Consider the following 25969-nt stretch of genomic DNA (forward strand, 5'->3'; position numbering starts at 1 on the left):
TTTAAAAATTGAGTTCCACTTAAAAGCTTCAGTAAAAAAAACCAACTTTTCAACATTCCAATTAAAAACAAACGAACCCAAAACTTCCTCCTGAAACCATCAAGTTTCTGTCATAAAAGCAAGAAGCTTCTCAGGTAGATTGAAAAACAATGATGTCTGGCTCCTTTTGCGTCCTTCTTAGGGAGTAAAAGCAGCTTGTAGCTTGAGGGAATCAAACTCTATTCACTTTTTAAGAGCAGTAAAGCGATGCATTTGGTTCCAGAGCTGCATTCAAAGGCAGAGAGATTTTCAGGTAGGTGTCAGCTTTGCAGGTTCAGAGAGAGCCATACGCAAAACGGGGAGAGGGGAGGAGAGAGAGGGAAAGAGAGAGAGAGAGACAGGAGGGAAATAAGAGACAGACACTGAGCACAGCTCCCCGTCGAACCGCTGTGTTCTTCAATCAGCCTGTGATCCTCAGAGCTGCAGGAAGGAGGAGTCAACTCCAAGCAGGAGAGAAGCAGGAACAAAAGGGAGGGGAGTTCAGTGTATGAGCAAAATGATGTACATCTTCTTAGCCTGCCTCATTCAAAACAAGAAACGGTGTCCTTGCTAAGCTTTCATTTCTGGTTCTGACATATAAAACTAGCCAAAACACTTGCTCAGACTTGATATGAATGGCAAATATCATCTTTGAGAGGTCTACGCTACTCCACTAAAGGATTGCTTTTATTCTTATCTAGACCTCTCATACATAATGCTTTTAGAGAAAGAATAGTTTCAATGCCATTTTAAAAGAATAGGATGTACCAGCTTTGCTTTTAAAATATAAACTGTGCTTAATAATAAGAATGTCTTTATGGTTTTCATCACACTAAACAAAATTTTGCAGAATCTTTGGGCTTTAGGCATGAAACTGTTTTCTCTCAATGTCATCCAGTATGCAAGCTGCCATTCAAATAAATAATGTTCTCTACATTGTTAAAGTCAAATGATATTATATAGGGTCTAAAAGGAGATTACCCCCACAAAAGCATTTTTAACTGGTGTATTGAAGGTGTTGCATACAATAATTGCATCTCTGAACTCATTTAAAAAATCGTCAGCTTTGCAGGATGAGTGGCTTAGCAAAGAAGTAACTGGCAACAGTAGTTCTGTCACGAGAGTCGAGTCCTTAAGCCTGACGACTGAAACAAGGCCAGACCCAAAATTCAGAGGCACAGATAAGGCTTTATTGGGGCTACAGCTTCAGCTGAAGAGTGAAACACCACCAGCAGAGAATGGTTAAGGCTGGCCGCCCCCACATGGGAGAGGTCCTGCTTAGATAAAGTTCCTGTTCCAGTTCCCATCAGGTCAGTATGCTAACAAGGAGAAAGGGAAAGAAAAAGAACCTGCTCCTGTTTGGTTGGAGGAGACTCACCGTGATTGGCTGATATTGGCAGACTATTCAGGCAGTTCATTGGTGCTTTTTGGAGCCCGGGTCCTCTGTTCTAAGTCCATCTTGTATATGGCACTGCATCCCAGTTTTGCTCTTGTAAAAGAAGCAGTTTAACAATGACAGCCAATAGAAAGCGCCCCAAGTATATAATGTTTTCACTTGAGTCTTGTTCCCATGGTCCCTGTCTCATTTCTGGTCAGGCATTTCCCAGGATGGTTTAGAGTGGCATTCTTCCTCAACTCAGCCTCATGATCTAAGGGTGCCTTTCCTCATACAATCCTGGAGTCTGAGTGAAAGCAGGGAAGAGACAGTAGAAAGGTATATGGTAATGAACTAAGTGAATGCAAGTGGAAATACAACTCTGATCATTCCTTTCATTTTTGTGGCAACTGAAGCTACCTTTTGAACCTGAACTTTCCACTTTCATGTGGAAAGTGATCGTATTAGTCATTGCCATCCATACCCTTCAGTAAACACAGTAGGCACTTTACTTATCTTGACATGTTGTTTTATTTCCCCTTCACTCAGCAAATGGAAACAAAACCCACTTGTTACAGCTATAGCTCTGCATTCCACTTCTCCCTACTGATAGTAATAGACCTTGCAGCACAGCGTGGGTAAAGAAGAGTCTGAGGATAAATTCATTTTAAAATAGTGTTGCTTCAGAAAGCATAACATGATAAACACAACTTTCTTTTTAAAATCACTTTCAAAGTTCTGCGGTATGCTTTTCTGTCTCTTTTCTCAGAACTATTCTTTCCTCCTATAAGCAAAAATATTATTTTTCAATATGGAATTTAATCCTGGATTTTCAGTTGAGTTGGATGTGTCACACTGTGAAAATAGGATGAGTAGAAATTGAGAATAGCTGTTGCAATACCATTTGAGGCCTGGAACATATGCTCTGTCATTAACATCATTTTGGGGCTTTCCATTCGATATAAATGTGGAAAAGAGACACCTAGGCACCTTATTGCCCTGGTCTTTGGGATATGACAGAAGAGGCAAGAATGTTGGAACACTTCCATAGGTTGTGGTAGAATTGCAGACATTAGGGAGCTAGAAGGGATATCTATATTTGAACTTCAGACTCTGCTATTGCTGGCTGTGTAATCTCGGGGAAAATTGTTATACTTCTACTGTTTCTGTGTCTGTTTCCAAATCTCTAAAATAAGGGGGCTTATCTGGAGTATTTTTAGGCCTTTTCAAGGTCTAAAATGAAATGATTCAATTTTAAAATCAGGTTAACTTTATCTTAATTTTCTGCCTACTTCCCAGTAATGAGTATTGTCATAATAGAAAAGACCTGATGCTTGGATTCTCCATGCTTTCTCTGCCCCTGCTATGATGGGATGGAGGCCCTTATCAATATGAAGATTCCATAAGATTCAAGCAGCCTGGAATGTTGGGCCTACTGAAGGGTCAAGCCTGCCCTGGAGATCTAAGTATGCATGAGAAGTAAAATTTATCTTCTAAGTCACTCAGTGTTGGTGTTGATTTTTACTGGGTGGTAACCTAGCTTATCCTAATATGGTTAGGTTAGGTACACTGTTGCCCCCACACAGTCAGTAAGTGATGAGCCAGTTTTAACAGTCGTAATCGGGCTCTTCATTCTGAATCACAGCCAACATACATTTTCTAATTATTTCCTCTTAGCACCTCATGCTTGGGAACACTTCCAATGGATGTTCATTATCATAGAGTTGCTTCTCAGAAAGAATGTTTGAAATGTTTTATTTTTCAAAATGTTAATTTATAAACAATGCTTTACCAAGCTTTATGTTTTATAATACATATGTATCATATATGCATATGTTATGTATCTATACATATAATATATATTCTATATATGAGTTTCTTGACAGTTGTAATTGGCCATAATCTTAGCCATAATCTCATTTTCTTTACAATATCCTCTTGAGCTATAAATCAATCAATCAATCAATCAATCAATCACCCTAAATGCTTTTCAAATAACCTGTATAACTTTTAGTAGACCAGGAAGAAAGATTTCTAAGAGGCTTCTTTGGGCCTTAAAAAATGTGAGTGAGCCTCATTCCTCTGTCTCATTATAAAACCTTACAGTTTCAATTACTTAAAAGCCAGTCTTCACATTACTTAATAATGTAAATTTATATTGATTTAAACAGAAATTATGATTATACCAGAACAGCTGAAGTGAAGCAGTTGTCCACCGCTGCTGTGGTTACTTTAAAACATATACTGAATATAGCATTACAGCCTATAAAACAACCTACAGAGAGTGACATGGCAGTCATTTCATTGGGTTTTTAGTTTATGAAGTTCTTGATGTAATGATACCTTTGCAAAGCACTGAAAGCAATTCATTTCTGTAAAAGTCTACATTATTTATATCTGAAAATCCTAGAAGAGTAGAAAACAGCATAAAGAATTCTTGTTGAATATGGCAAAGTAATATCCTTTGCTATATGGGGCTTTAGCAATCAAAAAGTAACCACAAGATCAAGTGGAAACATTAACTGTGTTTTATGATAATTGAAAAAAGCACCATAAAGTTAATCATGAAGGTATAATATATTTTTTTGTTTCTAGAAATATAGTGTAATGCAGGCAAACATTTTAGAGGACTGGCCCACCTTAAAACTTTTACTAACTTATTATCAAAACTCAAATGAAAGACCTCATACATTTTTCAATATATGTGCATACACATAATATGCAAATAAAATCTAAATTATATAAAACATTAAGTATATAAATTTATTGTGTATATATATAATTATATAAAATACATGCATCCTCTGCTTTAGCTGACGGTTTTCCCAAAAAGTGACTATCAATTTGGCATCATAGTGGAGCCCAAATACTGTGATTTATTTTCTTTCCCAATACCTTGTCAGAACCCTACAATATATAATATGGTCTAATAATTATGAGTAAGGACATAATTTAACATGGTTCCAAGTCAAAGACTATAACTTCATGAATCTAATCTTTAGCAACCTGCTAAATACACTGTCAACCCCAAAATGCCCCTTGATATTTTGGGGGGTTGTTTCTGAAATGGGAAATTCCATGATTTTTAAAAACCTATTCCCTGGATGAGACACAATTTGGAAGTATGTGTGTATACATATTAACCTATGTAATATGTTAATGTAGATTAGCTACACAAAGAAATAAGATTTGTTACTATGGGTTACTGTTTATTCAGTTTTTACTCATTTTAGGCAAGGACCTTGACTAGGATAGTTATGTAAGGTCCATGTAGCTATATAATAAAGATGGTATCTGGAGGAGAGTTTTTATGTAAAACTGTGTGAAGCTATTGAATGCATTGAGAATAACAACGCACACTGTAGATAAAAATATAAATAATATTTGGCTACTTTAAACATAATGGTAAACTATAAACTTTCGTTCATTTATTCCACATCTGTTTGAGAGTCTGAAGGTCAAACAGTGTGCATTAGTGGTAAATAGAACATTATGTTTTCTGTCCTTGTGAACCTTATGATCCAGTCATTTTTCATAGTATCTTCTCCTGTACAGTCCCCTCTGATTAACCTTTCATCCAAGGGATTCAAGACAATAAATATTTGATGCTTAGGATTACAATGTCCTTCTGCACAACAAATTAAACAAGTCTTAAATTAGAAATGAGGTAATGCCAGGGGACCCCTGTACCTTATTTTCCCAAGGTCCATTTAAACTACAAGTAGTTTCAATTTTAGTATTTCAAGGATAGAACAATATCCTGAGCTAAATACCATTGCTGTAAGTGCTATACAAAGGAATCTTGATACTAATTTTCAGTTTCTTTTCATTAGGGACCTGATGAAAACTAATTAAGTAACTATGAGATTAGTTCTTGGTTCTGGTCTGGTCCAGATTTCTTTTTATCTTTCATAGTCCATGTTATACTAGTCCTCAATTATTATGTGACCACCCCTGCCCCCACCCACCCTGCCACCATCTCTCCTGTCCACACTCGTGCATACTGGGACATTGCTTCCTTAAGTAAAGCCTTTCTTAGTATTTCCAGAAACTTTACATCTACAAATGCTAAAGGTTTGCCTTAAGTACCCAAACTTCATTGACCATGTTCTTGAAAGATGGTTTCGCTTTCCAGTCCTTTGTGAAATAAATGCCACACAGTTCCCTAGAAATGGTTTCCCTGTGTTCAGTGCTATGGTTTTGCTTTCTTACCCAAGCAGTCTGCCCTGTAGGTGCACCATCATCTTGCCTTGAGGCATGATAGTAGGAAATATGTTTTATCTACTGTCTTTTGGCAGGAAGAATAATTTCCTTATTGAGGTCTCAGGTTACTGCATTCAGTAAAGGGAATGACTTTGAAATACTTCTTGTTTATTATAGAGGTTGGCAACTATGGTCTGTCTTTATAAGTACAGTTTTAAGAGAATATAGCAACACCCACTCATTTAAGTCTTTTATGGTTACTTTCAAGCTACCAAAACAGAGGTGAACCCTGAGTAATTGTGGCAGAGACTATGCGATCCACAAAGCCAAAAATACTTATTATCTGGCTCTTTACAGAAGAAAATATTGTTGATCCTTGGGTTATCTAAGGGAGGAGCATGCTAATGAAGAGTAATCTCAAATTGGTAAAATGTTTGGGTCATTTGTGTGAGCACATCCACATCTTATGTATTCTAACATATATAATAATATGTATTATATAATTAATTCCATATTATATTTATGTGTAAATACATTTATATATAATTAATGTCAATAACATCAATAACAATGTCTAACATTTATTAAATCTTATAATGTGCTGGACAGTCTTCAAAGTTATTTACATATATTAACTAATTTCACATTTCTATGATGTGAATATGTGTTTTAGCCCCATTTTCCAGGCAAAGGAACTGAGGCAGAAGAATAAATAACCCATCTAAAGTCACACTGCTGTTAAGTGAAGGGATTAGTTTTTGAACCCAGGTAATCCACAGACAAAACCCTGGCTTATAGAAGAAGGAGATTGTATTTGCTGTATTTTTCTGCCCTATTCTCTAGATTTCTTGCCTTTGCAAACATCCTGCGAGCTTTAATAAATCAGAGGGATTTCTGGGGATGAGAATGTCCTGAGGCAACACACATTTCTGAGGTCCTAACTCAGTAAAATAGAATGATGTAGATGGCCACCCATTGTTTCTTTTCATTTATTATCATTGAACTCCAAGGGTTTTAAAGAAATTATCTCAGTAGCTCTTACTTCCCCAAGGAATAGTGAAGCTTTATCCAAACTCTACAGCTGACAAGTTAGAGCATGCAAGCAAAATCGCATGTTCAAGATGATACTATAATTCAGTGACTAAGGTAAAAATTGACCTTCTTTTCCTGATTTGTTACTTATTCACAAAGGCTAAGGTGTCTCTGGATTATGTGGTGAGAAATACCCCAGGTTTTTGGGCCTGTTTGAATGGAAATTTATTTATTTATGAAGGACTTACAAAATCTTAAATGAAAGAAAGACATGGTAATGGCTTAGAAATAATAGTCCTATAAGCTGAAAGTGATAACAAGTCTCTGATGTCTGTGGTAGAGAAGCTGGAATCCGACAACCTGAATGTGATTCTTTCTTCTTCTTTTTTTAATAATGTTTGTTTATTTTTGAGATAGAGAGCACCAGCAGGGAAGGAGTAGAGAGGGAAGGGAACAGAGGATCTGAACCCAGATCTGCGGGAGCCAGAGGCCAGCTCAGGGCTCAAGCTCACTAGCTGTGAGATCATAACCTGAGCCAAAGTCAAACAACTGCTCAACTGACTGAGCCACCCAGACGCCCCACGTGCATGCGATTTCTAACTCGCATCAGGCTTACTTTGAATTCTTCAACAAGCCACTTAACTTGTCTATGGCTCAGCTCCTCTATCCTCATAGACAGGATAATACTATCTATCCTGAAGAACTTTAAAAGTTCAGATGAGAAGCGTCATAACAGCTTAGAATAAATAATGATGAGTTTCTGGTATGCTTATTTTCATAACTGACAGTTATCTTCAAAACATCACGGGCTCTGGGTTGTCTGGAACAGTAAAGGGGAAACAGTTGTGATGAGGCAATTATCTCCTTTCTTTCCTTCCACGTCCAACACATAATCAGAACCACAGAGTCACTGTACACATTATACCATTTCCCATTTGACGCTCAACTTAAAATCTGCAATGAAAAGAAGAGAGAGAAGAAAAGGAGTGTGTGTAGGGAGAAGAATCATAGTAGACCTGCGGTATCTAGGCTGATACATTTTGGTACTGGTGGTAGCAGGTATTGGGGTTGGAGGACTATGGCTGCTTAGCAAGGTCAGAGGTAAGAGATACAAACTGGTAAACACAGACTGTATATTTTAAAATTGATTTGTTCCAGGAAGGATTTTTTTTTAATGTTTACTTATTTATTTTTGAGAGAGAGAATGTGAACAGGGAAGGAAGACAGAGAATCCAAAGCAGGCTCCGCACTGTCAGCACAGAGCCCAACGTGGGTCAAACTCACCAACCACAAGAGCATGACCGGAGCCAAAGTCAGATGCTTAACTGACTGAGCCACCTAGCTGCCCCTGTTCCAGAAAGGGTTTGAGATGAAAGCCGTTAAGTGAGACTCGAAAATGGGTTAAATATAAATATAAAGTGATGACAACAAAGCCCCCAAATAAAACAAAACCATGCTCTCGTTATATAGAAGTTAATTCCTATTAGCAGTTTCATGTGTAAACACAAATGGAACCTATATACATATGTAATCATATTTACATCTTTTGGGTTTTTTTCATGGATCAAACTACAATGGAGATCACTTCACATCAGCATTTTATTCCTATTATATAGCTGTTTTGTATTTGATGATGTGAATGAACTATACTTTATTCAATTAAAATAAAAGTTGTAAGGGGCGCCTGGGTGACTCAGTTCATTAAGCATCTGACTTTGGTTCAGGTCATGATCTCATGACTTCGAGCCCCCGCTTCAGGCTCTGTGCTGACAGCTTGGAGCCTGGCGCCTGCTTCAGAATTTCCTTCTTCCTCTCTCTGCCCCTCCCCCACTTGCATTCTGTCTCTCAAAAATAAATAAACATTAAAAAAAATTGTAAGCTTTTTTCTTCTGATTGTTTTGCTTTGAAAAATAGTATTGAATAAGCATCTGAAGAGCTTAAGTAACGTCATTTTGAGATTAAGGCCTCCATTCGGAGCAACCTTGGGCTGCATGTAGCCCCAGTCCCAGTTTCAGGAAAAGCCTCAGATTGCTCAAGGCTAAAGCCATCCTCGGACCGCCCTCAGATCAGCTAATCAAAAACATTCCTGTGGTCTGAGTCAGGGCTGGGAACTGAAGACAGTTATTTTGTACACACTAGCCAATTACTCACTGCTTGCCTGAACGCCACGTGGGCCCTTTGAACTCACCTCATAATTGGTCATTTTCAAAGGATTCTCAAAGGTCATGATTGGGTCCCACCAAAAGTAATGAACACCTGACAGATACTGAATGGTCAAAGCTGTTACCATGGGTGCTGTACAATTATAATTGGTGCTTATGTGATGATACTATACGTATAATGTGTGCACTGTAACACCCCCGTCCCTGACCCCATAAAAACCCTACTCGCTATTTATTGTTCGGGGCTTCACCCAGCTGCCACTACACTGATGGACGGGTGAGCCCCGGCTCGAGCTTGTAATAAAGACCCTTTTGTACTTGCATCAGCGTTGGCTCCTTAGTGGTCTCTGGGAACTTGTGAATCGGACACAACACGTCCTTGTACATATCAAGGCATCTTTTTATAAGTACATATCCAAGGTAAATTCCTAACATTAGAATTGCTAGGCCAAAGTCACTTTAAATTTTGACAGATTTGACTATGTGCCTACCAACAAGTTGCACCAATAGCAATAGCAACTTAAGACTGCCTGTTTTTCTTACATTTTCAACAGTACTGAATATTTTGAAAATTTTTAATTTTGTAAAAATAATAATCTCCCATGTGAATTATGTCTATCTATAACTCTCTACTCACGGATTCTTTTCTGTTGATTTTTTCCCAAAAATCTGTTGACTTTTTGCATTTCATGACAAAATACAGGGGATTTCTGCTTCAGGAATAAAGAACTTTATTACTCACAGCAATAGCAATAGAATATCAGTATTTTCTTGTGCCAATTTCCCAAGCCCAACTTTCCACTGGGTAACATGCAGAAGGCCAGATGACCAGCTGTACACACAGAGGAGATTGTTTTACAGGAGAGAAACCCTTAACTAGCTTAGGGAATACAAATAGTTTATCATGGGCAGTAAGCATACCTGCCCTTCACTCTTGAAGGAGACAATACTTTTTCTCCCAAGGCTGTAAGCAAACCTGCCTTTTACTTTGGGAACACATCACTGAAAAGAGAACATAGAAAGACAGTTCTTTATTTGTAAGACCCGTAGAAACATGAGATATGCATGGATAGTTATCTCCCAATAAAGAACGGAACAAGTATACCCACTGTTACCATTACTGTTTCAGATACTGCTACGGGTCCTAACCAATGTTATGAGGAAAAAAATACAAACAAGGGTTTGGAAAGGATGTAAGTTAAGAAAGAAAATTAGCATTATGTGCAAATGATATGATCATAAACTTAGGAAACAAAAGAACTTACAGACAAATAAAATAGCAGCAATAACCAACTATAAAATGTAATAAAATATTTATTTTAATAATTTCAGTCCTTAAAGCAGTAAAAATCATGAAATGTCTGAAGAATTAATTTAACCATGAACATTCAAGCCCTACTTAGGAAAAATCTTAAAACTGTAACAAAAGGCCAAAGAAGATGACTTAAATAAATGGAGAGATATTCCATGATTCTGGATAAAGTGACTTAGTATTACAGTGATATAAATTCTTTCTAAATTTATCTGTCTAGTCAGTGCATTTCCAATCAAAAATCTAGTTGAAGCTTTTTGAAGAACTCAATAAAAAAACATAAGATTTATTTGGAAGGATAGAGGTCCATTAATACCCAAATCAGTGTTATAAGAGAGAAATAATGCATACAATGAAGCTATTGTTCTAAAGGTGGTGTGATATTAGTACAAGAACACATGAACTACCAGTGCAACAGAACAGTGACTTCAGAGACAGGCTCGTACATATCTGACAACATACATTGCAAACATGTCCCCATGAAGCTATAGACTAGGTGATGGCTTACTTTATGGAGAAAATTAAAAATGGACCCTAACCATGTACCACATATAAAGGTGATTTTGGATGAATGAGAGACTTAAATGTAAAAGGCAAAACCATTAAGATCTTTTGTAATCCAGACCAGTGAAGGTCTTACTAATTAAAACTGAAAACATACAAATCAAAGGGAAAAAATATTGATGAAGCTTTTTACATCAAAATTAAGAATTTAAAAATAACAATAGAACTCCCCTATGACCCAGCAATAGCACTGCTAGGAATTTACCCAAGGGATACAGAAATGCTGATGCATAGGAGCACATGTACCCTAGCACATGTTCATAGTAGCACTCTCCACAATAGCTAAAACATGGAAAGAGCCTAAGTGTCCATCAACGGACGAATGGATCAAGAAGATGTGGTTTATCTATACCATGGAATACTACATGGCAATGAGAAACAGTGAAATCTGGCCATGTGTAGCAACATGGATGGATCTTGAAGGTGTTATGCTTAGCGAAATAAGTCAGGCAGAGAAGGACAAATATCACATGTTTGCACGTATAGGAGGATTAGGAGGAACTTAATGGAGGACAATGGGGGAGAAGAAGGGGGGAAATGGTGGGGGAAAGGGAGAGAGGCAAACCATGAGAGACTTGAATGCTGAGAAACAAACTGAGGACTGATGGGTGTGGGCGGCAGGGGGAAGATGGGCATGGGGGAGGGCACTTGTGGGGATGAGCACTGGGTGTTATATGGAAACGAATTTGACAATAAACTATTTGTAAAAAAAAATTAAGAATTTAATATTTCTGCTAAAAAACAAATACCATGGACAAGGCTCGTAGATTACAAAAGGAAAGAATATTTTTTGTAATTGCTAAAGCCAAAGAAAAACAGAAGATTATTAATGTCTATTAAAAGTAATAGCTTCAGGGTGCCCAGGTGGCTGGCTCAGCCAGTTGAGTATTTAAATCTTGATTTCAGTTCAGGTCATAAGCTCAGGGTCATGGAATGGAGCTCTATGTTGGGCTCTGCACTGAGTGTGGAGCCTGCTTAAAGTTCTCTCTCTCTGTCTCTCTGTCTTTCTGTCTCTGTCAGGCCACCTAGGTGGCTCAGTCAATTAAGGTCTGGCTCTTGATTTTGGCTCAGGTCACAATCTTAGGAATCCTAAGATTGATTCCCGTGTTGGATTTCCCTCTGAGCTCTGAGCAGGGAGACTGCTTAAGATTCTGTCTCTTTCTTCCTCTGTCCCTCTCTTCCACTCACATGTGCTCTCTCTCTCTAAATATAAATAAATAAACTTAAAAAAATGTCTCTCTCCCTCTCTCCCTCTGCATCTCTACCCTGCTTGTTCTCTCTCTGTGTTTCTAAAATAAAATTTAAAAAAATTTCATCTGTAACTGACTTATTTCACTTAGCATAATATCCTTAAGATTCGTTGATATTGCCACATATTGGAGAATTTCTCTCTTTTTAAAGGCTGAATACTATCCCCTTGTATGTATAGATCACATTTTCTTTACCTGCTCATCTATCAATGCACATTTGGGTTGTTTCCACATCTTAGCTGTCACGAATAGGGCTTTAATGAAAATGGGGGTGCAAATATTTCTTCAAAATGGCTAACAGTACTGTATTATACACTTGAACAAATTGTTAAGACAGTAGATCTCATGTTAAGTGTTCTTACAACAAATTAGATAAGATAATAAGATAAGATAAGATAAAAGTAATAGCTCTAAATCAACATTCAGAGGACAACCATCCCAATGTAAAAATTAGAAAATGATATGAACAGTTTATCGAAAAGGAAATCCTAAAAGCCAAGAAACATATGAAGAAATATAAAAAATAAAGACATGCAAATTAAAGCAACGATCAAATATCATTTTGCACCTATTGAACTGACAAAAATAAGAAAGCTGTATGATGCTAAAGATTAGTAGGGATATGAAAATATAGAAACTTTTTGCATTGCTGGTTACAGTTATAGAGTGATGCAGTCTCTTTGAGAAAGCACTCCTCTGGGGAGATTAAGGCAATTCATATCTATAACCTGGTATTTATATGAAATTTTCATATATAAACAGAAGTGGACATGTACCAACAATTTTTTTTTTAATTTTCCCGGATCTTAGCTATTTCTCTCCTTCTAAGTTCCATTCTGAATATTTTTGTTTTGGTACTACTTTCTTGATTAGATTGTAGTGGATAATCTACTTTATTGCTTTATTCAAAGCACTAGCTTCTGAATTTATTTACTAATTTGCTGTTTTTCTTCTTTTAACTCATTAAATTAAAAAAACAATTTGTTTTTATTTTTAACTTCTTGGATTACATAATTATTAATTCCATTTGTTTTTGCTTCACAATGTGAATGCTTGAAAAAATGTATTTATTATGTATGTATTAATATATACAATTATTTTTTTTAATCTATACTTTGTTATAGCTAAATGGCTAAATCTCATAGGTTCTGATTTGGACTGAGAACAGAAGTATTAGTCTGTATGTGCCGGAGCCAGATGGTATTTTCCCATTGTGAATATACTGCTGTGTATGAGAGAATAATTCTGGAGTAAAGTAACATCTTCTCTTTTGAGCTCAAATTAATCTTTTTCCTTCATTTTCAACTGTGTGGATATGTTTATTTCATTGAATGACCCTCAAATTAAACTCTTATTCCAATTTCAATGGCAAGACCCACTAATCACAATAGGATTTATCTGTTGCTTGAAAATGAATAGCTTTCTGTTTGGGGTTGTGTGAGTGTTCCCTGGCTGTGGCTGATACTAGAGTCTGATGCTTCCTCATGGAACGGGCAGATTTGCATGGTATGAGCAATATGGAGGGGAGATGAAAAAGAATGTAGGGGTTCATATTACCTTACTTATCATCATTTTAAAAATTATATGCAGTTTGGCTGTTTTTCATTTATATCCAAATTATTTGAAAGGTTTTCATTTTAATTTCCAGGTGGGAGTATTAAAAAAAAAAAAAAATTCTCCATTCTTCTAGTAGTAGTGTTATGCCCAGATCGCAATCTCCCCAAAATCCCAAGACCACCAAGGAGTCCGAGTCATGTATGCAAAAGCAAAGGGCGTTTATTCAAGCTTAAGCTTGAGCTCCCAGACTTCAGCAACACAGTGGATCCATGCTGAGAGCCCCAAGCAAAGGCAGAGTAGGGTTTTTATGGGGTTTGTGATGGGGGAGTTACAGAAGTTGTGGCATGAAAACAGTGATCCAATCATAATTATTCAACATTATTGACAGCGGGTTTAACCATACACATTGTCTAGAGTATTCGTTACTTTTGGCGGGATCCAATTACAACATTTAGAGTACCTTTAAATTCAACCAATTACAGAGCCAACCTAGGGTCTTGTTTGGCGACTAAGGGGTTAACTTTAACATTAGGTAACAGGGTCCTATCTATAGTTTCTATCTATAGGCCTCTCCCTCAGTAATGTGGAGGGTGGTCGCTGGCCTTTCCTGATTGGGTGTTGCAAGGGTAGTTTCTCCTGCCTTGGGCAATGTGTAACTGCCTGATAGTTTTGGGGAAGCTGGAATTTAGGCCTTCTAGTTTAGAGGGGAAACTTAAAGCCTGTCATGGAGTCAGTTTGGTTTAGAAGTTTAGACTTGTGTCCTTACCTATTATATTGGATGGGAGAAAATGACCCATACTGTTTATAAATTTTGGAATGGATTTGAGTTTTCTTGATCATGTAAGATTTAATTCATTTTTGTAAAAGATCCATAGATAGTTAAAAAGAAGCTATATTCTCTGTTTTAAAATATGATATTTCACAGATGTTTGTATAACTCTGTTCTGGACTACAGTGTTAAAAGAAAAACTGAGACATATTAAAATTTTTAATAATTTATTTTAGCAAAAATTACATATATATTTAATACAATTTGGTTATAATGGGATTTGGCCAATTAAAAAAACCTAACATTTGCATTTTATATTTATAATATTAATGTAAATCTTGTAGTCAGGTTTCTTAAACAAAGCCAATGAACACTACCAGTTAGTAAGAGAACTGATTAATATTAAGGATAAAAATGGATCTTAATATATATCAGTAATGGGTAAATAGTTAAATAAATAATAATTATTAAAGAGCAAAGAAAAACCTGCATAATGATTTTCTCTTCTTTCAGAATCACCTGCTAGGAAGATTTCAGATTGTATTATGTCACATAAGCACTCAATATTTGTTTTATTGAGTTGAACTAAACTGCCTTTGTAAACAAAAAAAAAAGTTGAAGAACTAAAGATGAAGATAGAATCATAACATCCTATTAGTTTAGGTCAGGTTCTCAGTTTCTGAAAAAATTTGGGTGTCTTGAACATGGCTTGAAGTTGAGATTGAGAGGAGTTTTTAAAGCATTTTAAATAAGGGGCTCTTGAAGAAGTGAGGTAAGGAAAAGTCTGAGGAAAAAAACATTTTTAGGGTTTGATGTTAAAACTAATAATAGCTTTCATTTATTGAGTGGTCATTACATGCAAGAGTCTCTTCCAAATGCTTTATGTATAGCCACTGCTAAACATTTATGGGGTTTTCACATGGAAGTGAGATTAGATTTATTCTTTGATTCTTCATCTGAAGAAATTAGGACCATATTCTGGAAATTAGAAAGAGGCAGATTTAAAGTGAATATATAAATTTTAAACCACCAGAGCTGCTTGACATCTCCCAAAGTAGTGAGATTCCCTATCATGGGAAATGTCCAAAGAGCATACAGGTGCTTACTGGCCTGGGACATTTTAGAGATAATTCATAATTCCAATTGGCAGTTAGGCTGAGTGACATTAAAAGCCTCTTTCAATTCTGAAAATCCCATGATTCTAGGATCCATTTCTTGGACCTCTTTAAGGAAAGTAATCATTTTTAGAAACAAAAATACAGGCTTTCAGTATGGAGATGTTGAAGTTATCAGTAAATTTAAACTTATCTTACAATATTTTAGGACACACATTAAAGTAGTAAGTTGCAGGCCAGTTAGTATTTGATTAATAAAGCCAATAAAACACACTCACCTCTCTAAAACATAGCCCCAAAAGAGAGTTTTTACTGTTAACACAGTCGATAACCAACATACAACTCCCATCATTGATTGAAGATGACAAGCATGCTGTGAGACTATAAAATATTATTTTTATAGTTCCACTTCCTACAGTTAAATACATGTAATATATAAATCTAGTTCTTTAGAGATTTTAGCTTTTTCCTTCCCTCCTTCCCTCCCCTTCTCTCAGTCTCTGTTTCTGTGTCTCTCTTCTGGTTTCTCATGTAGTTCTTTCAGACACAGAATTTTCTTTTAGGAACTTGTGGAAACAGAAATGGTATGGAGGTACAATGTAATTAGAACTTTTTTGTTTTCCTCAGAAGAATTACAGAAATGGACTCTTTATCTTTTATTACACTCTAGTATCCTTAAAATGAGGATGCATCAGCACTTTTTTCTATATTACTTTTAATATTTTTATTTGTAAAGTGATTTCACCTATGTTGTGATCATTTTTACTCTTAATACAGAATACTTAAATTCACAAATATTTACCAGGATTCATTATCATTTTCCTTTTGCATATGGTAATAGATCTTTAACATTTATAATAGCTACATTTCAAACTTTTTCAGTGTGTACAAGGAAATATTACTATGGCATATAATTTCCCTCATAGATTTTTTTTCTGGCCAAGTACTATCTCTTTTTGGGAAACTCCTGATTCTCTTCATTTTAGTCACCATCGTGAACATTTGACTCTGTTTCAGAGAACACTTTAAATAAAGAACTATGTTTCTGTGATTACAAATAGATTGCAACAAAATTTGTAGAGTTTGAGATACTGTGTGTTCAGCTAGATTTACTCAATAGCTTAATGTCTCACTCCTACGCAGAAGACTTGTCATGCACAAATTGGCAAAACTAGTGATAAATTAATACATGGCATGAACCTTTTGGATGCTTAGAAATACTCAACATGATGAATGTGGCATTGGGAATGACATGCCCCAGCTATATGTCAAAGAAAGAACTGACTTTCAGTTGCTGGGAACCGCTTTCATGTTTGGAGTGTTTATCTGAAGTTGATGTTGACAGGAACATAGTATTTTATGGGGCTTTAGAGACTTTGATAACATGGAAAATATTCCTTGTGGAATTAGCAGAATAAAGAACTCGTTTCTGCCTTAGCTCTGTGGTTCTGAGGCTGTGCATTTTATGGCCCCAATAGTAGCTGGGTTGTGAGTAATTTTTGAAGGAGACTCTGGAGGTTTGTCTGTGCTTTGGAGGAAAGACTTGAGTGGTTTAGAATTTAATGAAGTGTTTCTCTGAAGCTATCAAGATGGCTAGTATGGTGAACTTTTTCCCAACTGAGATTTCATGTAAGAATAATCAGAGATAGCACATTGGGGGCATAGTAGGCTTTGTGGTAAAAAAAAAAATCTCAAATATCTGATGTCCTTCTGCAAAGAGTAAGATTGATTGCCTAGAGGCACTGAGACATTGTAATCCAAGTAAATAGATAAATCAGTTTCCACCATTTAAACCTGAGTTTGACACAAATCCCTAGATGTGTTATGTGCAATTTGCATCTAAACATAAAAAGCCATAGAATCATTACTCATTCTTCTTACTTATCCACTCCAGAGTTAGTGGTTGAATTTTTTTTTTTTGTAAGTCTAGAGAGCAACTATAACCCAGATGATGAGTACAACCTTTTAAATTTTACTAATAAATAGTCCAAGAACTAAATCAGTGTTGTGATGTTTTCAGGCTAGTTTTTACAAAGACTCTTTACAGTCTGTTAGGAATTTCATAGCATTTTGCTATTACCGAGTTGTGATGGGTGACTCAAAGTTAAAAATAAATGTGGTCTAGTGCATTAAGCTCTATTTTTTGGTAATTATCCTAAACTGGGTGTCACTCCATGTCATTATAAATAAAAGTCTAAAACCAAGAATGAATTTTAAGGGTAGACAGTATTATATCCCAGAAAAGAGATATAAGGTCCCTGCAATAGACCCCATTAATTTAAAAGAAAGTATTTTTATTTTTCCTTGAAGAACTTAAATTCTCAATCTGCTATTAGAATCAAAGGACTGCACAGCTGCAAAGGACCTTTTGGATCATTAGTCAATGCCTTATTTTGGAGAGTTGGAAACTGAGGCTCAGAGAGGCTAAGTGACTCACTCCTCAAGGTCAGGAGTGAGCTAATAGAGAGCTGGCCCCGATTCCAAGTCCATCAAGCATTAAATAATGCTTTAATTTCTTTGGCAGCCATTTTAAGATACGAACTTTCCTGATTCTTCTGCTAGGCCTGCGGAAACTGCTTCAGAAATGACTTTCTGGTGCTCTAAGCCTTTTCTTCTTCTTCTTCCACTCCTAGTGTCTGTGCAGCCTCATTTCCCTGCCTCTTCCCCTCCCAGCATCTCTGATAGATTTTTCTGCAGGCCCAGACCCACCTGATTTGTGGCCAGATATGAATGAGGGAAGATGTGTAATGTAGTCCTGTTTATCTTTTACCTCCAGCTAGGGACACTGCCTTAAACCACCACCTCAAAACTGTGTATTTCCTCTTAGAAGGTATCATTTGAAATCTCATTTTCTATATAGAGTAAAAACCAATAAGTGAAATGAATAATATGTTATTAGTTCATTTATTTAACAAGTATTTATTGAGCAATTACTATGGGCCCGACATTGTGATAGGAAGCAGGGATACAAAAATGGATAATCCATAGCACATGTCCTCAAAGACTTGGCAGTCTAGTTACAGGAGTTATAATAATGTTGGATGTGTTTCCTGGGGGGACAAGTGAGGCTCACTTGATGCAAATTACTGCTACCCCCCCCCATACTGGGAAGCCCTTGAATGCCTCATGATTCACACCAGATGTTCCGTACCAATTTTTAAAATTTTCATTTAACAAACACACAGCACTTAACCATGTGCCAGGCATTATTCTAAGAACTTTACAATCGATAATTCATTCAGTCTTCAGTCAACTCTAACAGGTAGGTTCTATTGTTATTCCCACTTAAAGATGAAGAAGCAGGCACACAGAAGTCATGTAAATTGCCTAAACCCACAGTGCTACTAAGTGGTGAAATTAGGATTTGAACCCAGGTAACGTGCTTAACCACTATGTTAAGGATGTGGACTAAATGAAGAGGGTCACTGATGAGTTCCATCTTTAATAATAAAAAGGGGAGGAGAACAGAAGGACATTAGAGCTTCTGGAACCTAGTTTAAGAAAATGATTCAGATAATGAAAAGGGTGTTATGAGAACTTTTGAAGATTCGATGCATTTGTAATGTGTTCATATTTTGATATTTCTGTTACTTTTTTTTTTGTCTGTTTTCCTACAGGAAACTATAGAAATATTAGCTAGAAAAAAATCTGGTGTGCTTATTTTGGGATTCAATAGAAAACAGTGAGCCTGGGAAAATGGCATCAGATTTTCTTTTAAAACTTACCGTTTTCCTTAATAAGTATCAGCACTGTCCACTGAGTCTCCCCCTCCAGAACCAACAGTCTATCATAATTGGACACTCATTGATATCACCTGTGGGGAACTTTTAAAAATCCTGGTATCTGGGTCAGAGTCTGGCCCAATTAAACCAGAATCTCTGGGGTGGGAATTTTCTTTTTCTAAGCTTCCCAAGCAATTCCAATGTGCAGCTGTCTTTGGGAACCAATAGCTTTAAGTGTTTTTCAAATTTCAGCACATATCAGAATCCCCCAGAGGGCTTATTAAACATATTGCTGGGCCCTATATCCAGAGTTTCTGATTTAGAAAGTCTAGAGTGAGGTCAGAGAATTTATGTTTCTACAAAGTTCCTAGGAGATACTTATACTTTCTTTCCAGTATACTTACTTATACTCTGCTTTAAGAACCACTGGCTTGGAGTGCCTGAGTGGTTCAATCCATTAAGTGTACAACTTTGGCTCAAGTCATGATCTCGTGGTTTGTGAGTTCTAGCCCCATGTCCAGCTCTGTGGTGACAGCTCTGAGCCTAGAGCCTGCTTCAGATTCTCTCTCCCTCTCTCTGTCCCTCCCTTCCCTCAAAAATAAATAAACATCAAAAAATTAAAAGAATATAGGAACTGCTGGCTTAACTACTTTCCATACTCCATCACCCCCCCCCCTTTTTAAAGCTTATTTACTTATGGGGGGGGTGTCGGCACAGAGACAGAGAATGAGAGAATGTCAAGCAGGCTCTACACTGTCAGCACAGAGCCTGATGCGGGTCTCGAACCCACAAACCATGAGATCATGACCTGAGCTGAAATCAAGAGTCAGATTCTTAACCAATTGAGCTACCCAGGTGCCCTTCCATAACCCCCTTTCTGATCATTCACAGAGTCTTCTGAATTCTACTTTCTAAATATCCTCACATTCAGCTTTCCTCTCCATTCCCTTGTCTCTGTCCTAATTCTCCCCTCTTAAAATAGCTTTTGTCCTCTTGTTTTCAGTCTCACCCACTCCAATTCATTTCCACATTGCTGCCAGAGTAAGCTTTCTAAAAATATGTACATTATGTGACCATGACTCTAGGTTTAAATTATGTGAAGTATAAAATCCAATGACTCTTTTATAGTCAACTGTATTTCTACTACTTATTTCATATTCTAGCCAACTTTCCTTGTTCTTTCCTGACTCCCAAGAAAATCTTAGCACCTCTTTTCTATCTTATACAGCATTGAATCTGTACTTCTGTCTTGGTATTCATTATGTCATACAGTGATTATTTAGACAGACGTCTTCCCTTCTTCACTGTGTACAATAGGTGGGAGAGTGTTGCCTGTTACTCATCATTGTATACTAAGGATTTAGAACAATGTTTGGAGAAAGGAAGAGTCTGATAAATATCTCCTGAGTAAGTGCATTGCAATTATAAACTAATTTATTCCAAGTTTCTCCTATATCTTTTGAACAATTCTTTAGTGACGATTTCAGTAAATGGAACTTACACATGATTGTTGCTAATGTAATTATCACTGTAGTGATGTTTTCTTTTCTTTTTTTAAGTTGATTTATTTTTAGTAATCTCTACACCCAACATGGGGCTCCAACTCACTACCCTGAGATCAAGAGCAGCATGCTCCTCCAAGTGAGCCAGCCAGGTGCCCTGTAGTGATGTTTTTGGATACAGACTGCCTTCTGAAAGAAATTGAGAGCTTTTGAAATCTTAACCATCTTAAAAAATCAACAATTTTTCCAGAACTGAATGTTGTGAGTCACTATATGAACATAATTTAAAATATATAGGTTTTGATTTTCTTCATTATAGTCAGATACATTTTGTATGTGCATAGAGGAGTAAACTGTGGTCTTTCAGTAATGGGATATATTTATGATATTAAGCATACCATTCAGGGGTGCCTGAGTGGCTCAGTCAGGTAAGCGACCAACTCACCATTTTGGCTCAGGTCATGCATGATCTCACGGTTTTGTGAGTTCAATCCCCACCTTGGGCTCTGCACTGTCAGTACAGGGCCTGTTTGGGATTCTCTTTCCCTCCATCTCTGCCCCTCCCCTTTTCATGCTGTCTCTGTCTCTCTCAAAATAAATAAATAAACTTTAAAAAAAAAGCATACCATTTAAAACAATATCCTCTAACTTTGGCAGTGACATTTTATCTAGTTTATGTAAATTGTGACAAATTGACACATTCTCAAATTGACATGAGAAAGAAGCTGATGATGTGTATATTTTTTATTAAAAATTTTTTAAGTTTATTTATTCTGAGAGAGGGAGAGACAGAGAGAGAAGGAGAGAGAAAGAGAGACAGAGAGAGAGAGAGCATAAACAGGGAAGGGACAGAGACAGAGGGAGAGAAAACCCAAGAAGGCTCTACACTAATAGTGGATAGCAGGATTTGAACTCACAAACCCACAAGATCATGACCTGAGCCAAGATTAAGAGTTGGATGCTTAACCAACTGAGCACCTAAGTGCCCCAATGATGTATATATATATTTTTCTTTCATAGTTTATTGTCAAGTTGGATTCCATATAACCCAATGATGTATATTTTTAAGAGCTCAACTTAAAACTCTAAATTGTTGTGAGGTTGACTAAAGTTAATCTCAATTACATATACTCTGAATCTTTGAGTAGACATTTAAGGGTTTTTTGAATGTTGATTTATATTTTATTCAAGTGATTTTCCAACTTTTATGTGTATCAGAATCAACTAGAAACCTTTATAATAATTCACAAGCTGCCCCACACCAAACACAATATACTAGAATCTCTTGGAGAAGGAGCACTTCCATCTATAACAAGTTCTCAAAGTGATTATGATGAATAAAAAAAAATTAAAACTGTTTTGTTTCATCATTATAAACTTTTCAACTACCCCTAAAGGGGACTTATTCAACACTTAAGATAGATCTTTGTTGCATCCTCTGTATTGTTGAATAATAATAATAACCATCCAGAAAGATAGATTATTGTTCTTCTGAATTATGCTATAAGGAGAATAAGAGTGATGAAGGCTCTTTGCCAAGATCTGAAGCCAAGTGACACTTTTGACTATAATAATCTCAAGAAAATAAGCCAAGAACAAGATGGTGGCCATTATAAGAACCACTATTTTGAAAATCTTCCTTGTTTATTGTTTTTTTGCCATTGAACTGCCACGGAGTCAGTCTAAATCTAGGTTCCCATATTTCAGGATCCTTAAATAAATTAATATTTAAATTAGTTTGTGACACAATGATATACTTCTCTCTTCTTAAATACATGGATCATATTTTAATCAAAATGTTGTCTCAACATGTTCCTTTCTGTCAATACATAAATAATTCTTATGCCCAAGCTTAGTGTAAAAGCTCTAAGGATACTACTTGATTCAATGTTCTTTTTAGGGTAAACTTTACACTGTTAGCCAAATCATACACATGTATATTCAGGGGATGGACAGGCAAAGTATGAACACTCACAGTGTCTATTTAACGCTTTGCTCTGCCCTGCAGAAGACTAAGGTATGAGTAGGAATTTAGTTTTGATTTAGGGTGTAACTGAAATTTTTAAAGGGCAACTTTATTCCATCTTTTCATATATATACTTCATTTGTATAAAGCTACATACTCGGTTTAAAACAAAAGTTTCTAAGGTGACTGGGTGGCTCAGTTGGTTGAGTGTGCAATTCTTGATTTCAGGTCAGGTCATGATCTCACTGCTTGTGGAATCAAGCCCTGTGTTGGGTTCTGTGCTGACAGCATGGAGCCTGCTTGGGATTCTGTCTCTCCCTTTCTCTCTCTCTGCCCTTCTCACACTCATGTGCATGCACATGCTCTCCTCTCTAAATAAACTTAAAAAAAAGTTTCTTATTTTTCCATATGGTAGACATTTGGGGGTTTTTTGGCTACCCAGCATTCGTTCTCTTACCTGTGATGAAACACCCCAATTTTCCTTTTGGGGAATTATTTCTCTGTTGTGTGCAGTGATGATGCTTCTGGTATAATCTTAATTTACCACATTTCCAAGAAGATTCTACTTTGTCTTTTCAGCAGTACTAATTTCAGATGTTTCCCTCGTCAAACATATGATTATAATAACCACTATTTATTGGACAACTCTGATTTGCAAGACACTATAAATATTTCAGTACGTAAGTCTCAAAAATAAAAACTGCTTTTAAAAACATAATCTGACTAAATCTGTGTTTGAGACTTCTAGTTGTATTCCAGTGTTTGCGTACTTTATTGTACACGAGGAGAGACAAAAAATTGATCACATCAGGCAAAAGGAAAATGTCGGAGGAAGCATTTCCTAAGTTTGTCATTCTTTATTCATTATAGACTCCATATTTCCTAAGTGAGGTTGGTTGCCTAAAAACATTCAGAAGCCAGATGATAATGATACTGTCAGTTATGTAAGACATCTCAAACTTGTGATTAATTCTTTATAATAGAACATATACATGATCAGGTGAATATAGAAAGAAATGGTAGCAGAATCTGAGAAGAGATGTTAAGAAAAGGAATGATATCATATCTAGGAAGTTTCACAAATCATGAAGTTGCCCTTTCAACACTTCACATGATGAAGGTATATGCAACAACAACAATAATAATACCAATTATGTAGTGATTGTTTACTATCAGTCAGTTGCTATCAATACCTTATTCACATAATTACTGCATTTAATTTTCAGAGTGCCCCAGAAGGTAGTAGGTACTCTTTCATTATGCAGATGAGAATAAAGTCTCAAAGAGGTTAATTACTATATGCTGTATCACTCAGCTAGTTAGTGGTGGAGCAGAGATTGCAAATCATATTTGCCTGAATAAAAGGTTCATGGTCTTTCTATTAACACTACACTGTCTTGAAATTCCCTTCAGAAGGTAAAAATGTGCTTATTTTTTCATGCACTTATCCCATCTCGTATTCCTTTTTACTTTATGTTGCATTAAAAAAATATAATTTCTGGGGCACCTGGGTGACTCAGTTGGTTAAGTGTCTGACTTCGGCTCAGGTCATGATCTCATGGTTTGTGGATTCGAGCTCTAGCTCAAAGCATGGAGCCTGCTTCGGATTCTGTGTCTCCCTCTCTCTCTGACCCTGCCCTGCTCACAGTCTCTTGCTCTCTTGCTCTCTCTCAGAAATAAATAAAACATTAAAAAATTAAAAAATATATAATTTCTGATTTTTATCTAACTACATATTGGATCTTAGTAAACATGACTAAATAAAATTAGTATATATACTAATAAATATGGTATAGTAATATACTACTATACTATAGTATATTAACATACTAATAAACTTAGTATAACATGACTTCAAAGTAAGTAACTTCATTTATGTTTGCCATAATGTGTGTTCTAACAGTCAAAGAAAACTTCAATTTTAATCTTTACCTTGCTTGAAGCATTGTTAACTAAATGAATACATTCACATTTATCCCATGAAGGTTTTCAGATTGCAATGAATAAGGTACTTTTCAAAATATATTGTAGCAAACTATAAAATAGGGCATAATTAGGTTGAGTGAGTTAATGTGCTTAAAATCCAGATCTGTCATAATGTCAAATAGTAAAAGGGAATGAAGCTACATATACAATGCAGAATCATCCATCTTTTATGAATCTGGTGGGAGGAGCACTAATGAGGTCTCTAAAATACCTTTGGAGAAGATAACGTGTTATCTGGTGTCCCATCACTGAAAACATATTGACACAGAAAAAAGAAGTTGTGTAAAACCTGAAAAATTAAGTTCTAGAACCCTTGAGATTGAGACATTGGGAAAATTCTGGTTGGGGATCACCACTTTACTACTTCTTATTTCTATCACCAACATACTTTCTTAGAGTCAAACTCAGTCAGTTTTGCCTAATGATAGAACATCTCAATATTGTTGAATAAAATAATTTTTCTGGAAACATTTTGGCTAAATCTGATTTAAAAAGACACCACTGATTATTTCTGTAAAGAACTGAAAATTTAAAAAATATTCTGCTTTTCTGGAAGCATTTATTATTTATTAGAATCAAAAGCTTTAATTGAAAGCTATTGTTTTGATGGCTTATTATGAGGTTTTGCTACACCAGTGACAGATATTAAGTTCTAATGATAAAAGCACCTTAGATCCTCTAAAAACTATACATTGTAATGACCCTTGAAATAGTAATAATCAAGAAGTTTTTATTTTAAAATGGTTCATTTGATTAATCAAATTCCTTCTTCCTTAGAATGATTCTTCTAAAATATGGCTAAAACAAAATAAAACAAATACAAAGACCAAACAAAAAACATCATTACCAAATGTTTTGAACTGTTTGTGTCTTCACAAAATACCTATGTTGAACACCTACCCCAAGTGTGATAGTATCAGGAGGTGGGTCTTTGGGAAGTGATAAGGTCGTGAGATTAGAGCCTGGATGAATGGGACTAGTGCACTTGTTTTGTTTTTTTGTTTTTTTTTCTTTTGGTTTTTGTTTTTTATTTTTTTTTAAAGTTTATTTATTTACTTTGAGAGAGAGAAAGAAAGAGAGAATACATGCACACACAAGCCAGGGTGGGTCAGAGGGAAGGAGAGACAGAATCCCAAGGTGCCACAGAGCACGATGGGGAGCTCAAACTCATGAACTGCGAGATCATGACCTAGGCTGAGATCAAGAGTTGGAGGTTTAGGGGCCCCTTGTGCCCTTGTAAAAAACAGTCCTCAAAGAGCTCTTCACTGTTTCTGCTATGTGAGGATACAAGGTGACGTTGGCTTTCTACAGCCTCAGAAAGGGCTCTCACCAGACCCTGATCATGCTGATACCATGAACTTAGACTTCTATCCTTCAGAATGTGAGAAATTCAGTTTCTGTTGTTCATAAGCCATCTAGTTGATGGCATTTTTTTT

General features: G+C 36.2%; 1 long non-coding RNA gene across 1 annotated transcript in view; it reads left to right on the plus strand.

Moving 5' to 3' along the window:
• LOC144219979 (uncharacterized) overlaps window positions 1-25969 on the plus strand; it is a 278731-nt gene that overhangs the window by 74759 nt on the left and 178003 nt on the right. The gene's annotated exons all lie outside the window — the stretch shown is intronic.

Source organism: Crocuta crocuta, unplaced genomic scaffold (assembly GCF_008692635.1).
Source record: "Crocuta crocuta isolate KB4526 unplaced genomic scaffold, BGI_CrCroc_1.0 scaffold19, whole genome shotgun sequence".
In the NCBI taxonomy this organism is placed as follows: Eukaryota; Metazoa; Chordata; class Mammalia; order Carnivora; family Hyaenidae; genus Crocuta; species Crocuta crocuta.